The sequence below is a fragment of the Podarcis gaigeae genome (assembly GCF_964106915.1).
Source record: "Podarcis gaigeae genome assembly, chromosome: 2".
Lineage (NCBI taxonomy): Eukaryota > Metazoa > Chordata > Lepidosauria > Squamata > Lacertidae > Podarcis > Podarcis gaigeae.
This window is the reverse complement of record NC_139679.1, coordinates 45965289-45973065: the sequence shown is the minus strand read 5'-3', so window position 1 is coordinate 45973065 and position 7777 is coordinate 45965289. Positions and strand designations below refer to the sequence as shown.

Here is a 7777-nt window from a genome sequence, read left to right as displayed (position 1 = left end):
ACAAAAACTGACTCCTGCTGAAATTGAAAAAAAATGCTAGCATAGCAGGGGAAGAAGACAAAGGGATGTATTTTAAAAGTATAAGTATGGTAGGATTTTTCTTTTAAAGAATTCTGAAGAAAGGGAGATGGAAACATATTGTTGCATGGAACCCCAATATCCAAGTGATGTGAGATTCTGGGGGTTCCAGACACTTATCCAAGGTCCATGTTTCCTTTTGGGAATGAGGCACAGCGACGACCATGGTGTCTTTATGACATATAGTTTATTCACACATATATACAACCTGAGGCTACAGTGGAGGAGTTCCCAGCATTAATACCCCAAGAGGGTCTTGTTCCTCCCATAGCTTCAACCTTGGATTCAAACAGAATCTTCCATCATGCTTTGACCCTCTCTCCAGCTTTCTGCCTTTAGCAGCCTGCAACCATTTTTCCTCTAAGTCACATCACAGCCAACCCAAAAACTCTCCCTCAGACTCTGCTTTTGTCTTCTAAATAACTCTGTTGAGGGAGGGGGCCCTCCCATTTGCCATCTAGCACAGAGGGCCCCCCCTCTCTTTGGCTTTCCTAATGGCTTGTCGCCTTCCTTTTGTTGTCCTAATTTCCTCATGATGAAACTGGCCTGGCTTATATTTTAACATTTGCTGAATCCAGAGGTTCAGTGTCTGGAACCCAGAAACCCCTACCACCACAGGGGAGTCTGAAAACTCATAGCACAAGGGAGATTGGCACCAACAAACTCAACCACAATCAGGAGGCTGGGATTTTAAAGCCCACCGCCCACCAACAGAGTGCCAAATACATTGCTGCAGGTCAAGCAGAGGAGCAAGGAGGAGAAGAGCTCATTTTGGGGTCGCTTGCTGCTCAGGGCTGGAAAGATGAGAGATGTAAAAACCTGGAAGCTGCAGCCTCTTCATCTTCTCCCCAAGACAGCTCATGGGCACTCTGCCATTTATAGCATGTGTAGTAGCCCAGAACTTTGTGAAGCAGCAACAAACTGAAAAACAAACCACTCAACCACTCTAGAAAATGTCAGAGCAGCGACATCATGGCTGCATTCCCAGTCTTTGTTTCCATCAGGTCTATTGTCACAATGGCCAAATTGGCAAATAGAAGATGTGGGCCTGTGTGGATAAATGTAGAATTTGGCACCAAGTGGACTGGTCTCTTCAGCATGGGGCTAGCTCACAATTCTGCCACTCAGGCTTTGTGGACCATGTCAGAGTCACAACAGTAAATTGTCCTATAGCCAGGTTCCCCCAGCACATTGTGTATCCATTTTGCCTTTTCCATCTTCTAAATGTGGGCTGGCTTTCATAGAGAGAACACCACATCAGCCAATGCAATACTAACATAAGCTCCTCATGCCTCAAGCTTGGCTGCCTTTGGCTTCCACATGTGTCAGCTGAGCCCAGCAGTTTTGAAATTCATGGGGCTGGCTAACTGCATTGTGCGAAATTGTGAAGCTGGCTTGTTGAACTGTGAGTTTATGGGGGCTTCCAGATAGGAGCTCAGTACTGTAAACAGGTCATTCAGTGATCACAAATGGGTCATTGGCAACAGTTAAAAAGTAAATACACCATCCTCTCAGAATTTTTTCCAAAAAGGGTAAATTCAGCTACAGGGAGGGGAGGGTGACAGAATATGGGCTGACATTCTGATGCCAGTGACATCATGTGGACTCTGTGGAAAATTTGCATGTTGGAGCATCTCCTGCCCTACAAAGAGCCCCCTTCTGGAAGCACCCCAAGGCACATCCAGACAGCAGTCTTCTCACATTCCATTTTCTTTATCTGCTGTCTTCATACATTCTCTATGCACAAGTGCTTCTTTCTTTAAGGCTTTTACTTTTTAATGAATGCTACATTTCTTTAATTCATGAAAAAATGAATATGCTACAGTTCAAACCCCAATACATGTGTGTGTGCTTAAAAATAAAGAAAGGAGGGTCAAGAACCTAGTTGGGATCATGAAATAGCTTTTGATAAAAGGACATTAGCTCAGCTCACACAACAGCTTTATAGACGAGGGCCAGGGTGCACCAGGCTGTGCAATGTGGGAAGTGGTAACCGTTTCCTTGATCACAGTTGCATTTTGCCCACTTACTTAGAAGTCAGTTGGTGGATCTGGAAATGTTCCATTTAGATATTCCTTTAACATATTCAAGCATTCACAAAGGCAAACATTCTTTATCTGTACCACAAAAATGTGATATTGCATTCCGATATGTAAAGCAAGTCTTTATCTCCTCACGTTCTTTTTAGCGTCAAGTTCCCTCCACTCTCAAGAAATGTGCCAAAGGACAGGGTGGGGCACATGGTCACTTTATCTCTCTGGCAATTCCAGTTTGTCCAGCTACTAGGGGAATAAACTCCATTACGTATCTTCTGACTTTGCCAATACACTGATTTTTTTCCCCTCTTTGTCAATCAGTAAGCTGGGGCTTTGGTGCTGGAAGCCGTGCTGCCTGGTTCATATTCAACCTTTTGGAAAATCTATGTTGCGATCGACACAGAGATATGACACTGGGAAACTTCCGGTATATGAGATTGCCAGAGAAGAGATTGGTCAATTGGGTAAGTAATTCTTTTCCAGCCCCAGCCTCACAATTATAATAAACATATTTTTGTTCTTTTCTGTTTGGATTCTGAACTCTCCAATACTTAGGTTCGAGTTAAACTCTTGTCTTTGCATGTAAAGTTCAGTAAATTGTCTTACATAGCTGTGGGCTATTGAGTCAAAGCCTGGGGTGGGCTGGGGTTGCTAATAGCCCAGAATGATTGATTCATGTTTTCTCAATGGAAGCTAATAATTAGGAGATATTTGGAAATTTTCTAAATGCTAGCCATTAGAGCTTTGAGAAGGTGGTCTTCCTTCCCTTTTACAACTGAGGGTAAGGGCTGATGTAAACTCTGTGTGTGTAGAAATGGCAGTTTTGAAACAGAGGGACAAAGAGAAGCAAAAAAGAGAAGGAATAAGTAAAAAAAATCTGGAAGAACCATGCCTCTCTGGGTTCGAGAAGCAGTGACTTGTGAAGAGTATGTCTCCTGCATGCCTCCTTTACCTGTGTCCTAGATGTGTTTGTGAATGGACTACAGAAACTTGTCAGAGGAAGTTAGATCCCAAGTAGTGGTGACCCAAAACTTCTCTCCACTTGGGGGAGTGCAGAGCATGTAACAATTTGAATTTTTCCACCTGTTGACCTCCATTGTGGATTGTAAGAACTTGATAGTTTGTAGAATTATTTAAAAAATAGATTCAGAAGACCATCTTGGATCCAAAATCATTGATTAATTGCTCCTAGAACATATCAGTTCTGTGACCCTTGCTGAGGCTGTGAGAAGATTAAAGGAGTGCTCAGATTCTCTATTTCGCATTGACAGTCTTTAGTTAACCAGGATAGTTTGGGTTTGGCAGAAGTTTTTCCTTAGGTGGTATTCTTATCTCACCAGTAGTCTCCCTCTCTTTACCAAAAGGAGTAAAGTAATTATGAACACTAGAATTTGAAAAAGTACCTGCTGGATTATAAGAGTGGGATTGCCTTGTAGTCATCCTCTGAATTGTTTTGGTGTGGTACCATCGAAGAGAAAGCGATAGCAATATCGACTCATATACCGTACTTACTCTGTGATGTTTGTTTTTCTTGTGGCTTTTCCTCCACTTGCTGGCAAACTAGATCTGCCAGAGGCACCCTTGCCAGCCAGCAAAAGTCAAGGAGCACTGAGACAGACTGCAATGCGGAGCATCTGTTTGTGTTGTGGTCCAATACAGAGAGCACACTGTCCCTTAATACATACACAGGAAGCGATGCACATTCAATTTCTCTTCCCCAATTAGTCCCTCTAAGTTTTGGTCTCTGATCAAATTATATTCCTGGTTTCTTTTCTGGAAATCTGGATGGTGTGAAGTGCAAAACCTTGTGTCTCTAGGCCCCTGACATTTTCACAGACAAAGGCCACCAACGAGCAGTTCTGCAAATTTAAGTTTTCATTACTCTTAGAAAGGAAGGCACCTTGCAGAACACACACAGTAGATGGAAAGAAACAGCCCTTTCAGCTTCTTATTCTGAGCATGCAATCCAGAAAGTTCAGAGAGGCCATATTGCTGCTTTCCTTTTATGAGGTTTGGGGAGACAATGCTCTCGGAGCCTTTCCCTTCCCTCCCCCCACTTCCCATAGCTTTCTTATACCCTTTCACACAATTGACCTTAAACTCTCTATGCCCATGGGCATCCTTGACAAAAGCAAGAGACTAATACGAGAGAATATGAAGTCATTAATTGGGGTGGGGGTTAATAGAAACCCCCACTTTCTCTGCCTTCTCCCAATGGTCTCAATCAAGTGTTCCATCTTTTGACCTTAAGGACTTGCTCTTTATTTGAGATTCCTGAATGTATTAAAAGTGAGCTTTAGCAAATCCTCTGCACAGTCAAAACACCCAGTAGCTGTACTGCCTCTGACAGTGGAGGGTACAACGTAGCCATCAGGGTTAAAATATCCTTATATCTTTCCTTGTCCTCCATGAATCTGTCTATCCCCCTTTAAAGCCATCTAAACATCCTTTGGCAGTGACTTGAATAAATTAACTATGCAGAAAAATTCCGCAACAGAATCCTAGCTCCTGGGGAGCAACAGCAGGAGACAACTATTGCCTTCATGCCTGGCTTGTGGGTTTCCTGGATGCATCTGGGTGATTACTAAATTGCTCACATTTAACTACAGAGGGACTAACAGGAGCCTCTGCTAATGGGAGCCTTTTGTTTTTATTTATATTTTCACTTATGCTTGCGCTCCTTGTCCAAGGTTGCCCACACACTGACACTTAACAAGAAAAGACAATGAGGAACTGGGTCTTGAATCTTAATTCTGACCTTACTGATTGTGCAGCAGGATACAATTTGTTAAAAATATAAATTAGCTCTCACTGTGTAAATTTCACCACTTTCTAATCTTTCTCTCTAATTTCTATATTGATTGGAATTAATTGCTATTCATGGAGTCACAAGCTCTTGCCTATGACCTTCTAATGATGCTCTCTACTACTTGATGTGAATTTTAACTGCGAGCTGCTTTTCAGCTTTAATTTGCAGCCTAGAAGTGAAGTTTCCATTATCAAAAGCAGTGCGGTTCAATTCTTCGTTTTACATGGCTCAAAAATATAGCATGGCTTGTATTCATGTCTAAATCAATGGCAAAGCTTGCTAGGTTTTCCCTGTTCTGTGATATGGCAGGTTATGATGTGTGAGATATAGTTCCTTGGGGGGGGTCTTGTTTTCCTGTATAGTCCTCACTTAGCTATCATAGTCAAAACAAAAAAAATTCCTTCCAGTAGCACCTTAAAGACCAACTAAGTCAGTTCTTGGTATGAGCTTTCGTGTGCATGTACACTTCTTCAAGTGTGAAGAAGAAGTGTGCATGCACACGAAAGCTCATACCAAGAACTGACTTAGTTGGTCTTTAAGGTGCTACTGGAAGGAATTTTTTTTGTTTTGACTATGGCAGACCAACACGGCTACCTATCTGTAACTTAGCTATCATAGTTAGTAGCCACTGAAGCATCAGGAGTACAATCCTATACTATCTGCCTTGCATGCAAAGGTCCCTGGTTCAATCCCTGGCATTTCCAGGTAGGGCTAGGAATGCCCCTTGTCTGAAATCCTGGAAAGTCACTGCTAGGCAGTGTATATAATACTGAATCAGGAGAACCAATGGTCTGATTTGGTACCTGGGTTCCTGTGTATGTTCACTGGGTATAGCATGGCAGCCTCATCCTCCATGAATTTATCTAGTCCCTTTTAAAGCCATTTCAATGAGAGGCCCTCAGCATATATTGCATCTAAGTTAACTACCACCTTCGATGACTTTAAAAGAGGCTTGGACAAATTCATGGAAGAGAAAACTATCAATGACCATTAGTCCTGATGGCTATATTTTACTTCCAGTGTTGCTGTGTGCATGTCTTGCTTGCAGGTTTCCCATAGGGATCTGGTTGGCCACTGTGAAAATAGGATGCTGGACTAGATGGGCTGTTCTTATGTTCTCAACAGTGCATTCCATATCCAGTATATATTGTGCAAAATATTTCTTTTATATATATCTCACCAAGCAGGGGCTAGCAAGGTAATAATAATAATAATAATAATAATAATAATACCCCCCCACACACAAATCTGGCTGAGTTTCCCCAGCCACTCTGGGCAGCTTCCAACAAAGATGAAAAATACATTAAAATGTCACACATTAAAAACGTCCCTGAACAGGGCTGCCTTCAGATATCTTCTAAATATCAGGTAGTTGTTTATCTCTTTGACATATGATGGGAGGGTGTTCAACAGGGCGGTCACCACTGCCAAGAAGGCCCTCCACCTAGTTCCCTGTAGCTTTGCTTCTCACAGTGAGGGAACCGCCAGAAGGCCCTCAGCACTGGACCTCAGCATCCGGGCAGAATGATGGGGGTGGAGAAGCTCCTTCAGGTATACTGGGCCGAGGCCGTTTAGGGCTTTAAAGGTCAGCACCAACACCAACAAGATAAAAGAGAAAGCTCCGTCTGCAATCTCCACACCATTAGTAACTTCATCTGTCTTTATCATGTCACCATGAACTTCCCTTCCTCCAAAATAAAACCTCAGGAAACAGAGACAGAGGAGTATAGGAACCACCTAACACCTAACCTGAAACCACTCAGTTTGCTTTCATTATGTGGAGTTGAAGTATTTTTAGCCAGCTGAATCCATATGAGTAAAATCCACTGCTGCCATTCCACAAGCCATCTGCTACCACCAGAGAAGGGGAGGTAATTTTTTATTATTCCCCCTACCCCTGGCAGCCTCCTGCACTTCCCCCCCCAAATCCATTTCTGCAAGTTGAGGGAATGCTTCAAAATAATGTGGAAGGTGGTAGAGGAGAAAGACAAAATCTATAAAAAAGGCCTTCCTTTTACTTATTTTCTTTCTTCTGATACGCAACCAAGGTGGCGTACATGAGGTTCCCAGAGGGTCTCCAGTTCAGGAGCTTACCAGACTCAGACCTTCTTGCTTTCACCAAAGTGGTAGCCTCATTTGCCTCCAGGCAATAGTCTAGGTCTAGGACAACTGTTTTCTTAGCACATGCCTCTGCTGAATCAACGGTGGATTTCACCTTATGAGACTTTGCTGTGATACGTGTCTTACTCCATTTGATTTTTAATGTTCACTGAGGGATGCCTGTTTACTTTCTAGCCTTCCTTTCTTGGATGCATCCATTTTCATGAGTTATAGGAAATTAGCTGGTGAGATGATAACTATTTAAGCGGAGCAGCAGAACAGATCACACCTGGCTTTTTTCTACTCATTTGCTTTAACAGTAAATGCAAATATATATTTATGCATCATTCATTTCTCTACCCATCCATATCATTGGAATGGAAGCTCTTTTTTGTCAGTGTTGTTGATTTGTGCTTTTCTGCTGTGAACAGGTATATTAAGGTCTTGTTGAAATAAAACCAAATTTTGCAAGTATGTGCATATTCTCATCTGCCCAGCTACTGAATCTTTGAAATAAATCAGAAAAAAGATAAAAGCATCAACAAGATTTCAAGAATTTCAATTTATAACACAGATATCTAAAAGATAATGAGTGCAATTCATGCAACACTTCCTTCTGGCAATGTTCATTAGCCAAGTGAAGTGAGAGTCTCGATTTAATTTGACCATGTGGCATTCTTTTTCTGCTTGTTAGTAGCATGTTAACATCATTGAACATTCAGAAACTGGGTGAAGTTTTGTGCATCTGAAGTTT

General features: G+C 42.1%; 1 protein-coding gene across 1 annotated transcript in view; it reads left to right on the top strand.

Moving 5' to 3' along the window:
• Positions 1-393: 393 nt before the first annotated feature.
• The window catches only part of LOC310835180 (phospholipid-transporting ATPase VB-like), a 66099-nt gene continuing 58715 nt past the window's right edge, over positions 394-7777 (top strand). The window contains exon 1 of the mRNA XM_083719984.1: positions 394-2578. The gene's annotated coding sequence lies outside the window, so the exon portion shown is untranslated. The remainder of the gene's footprint in view (positions 2579-7777) is intronic.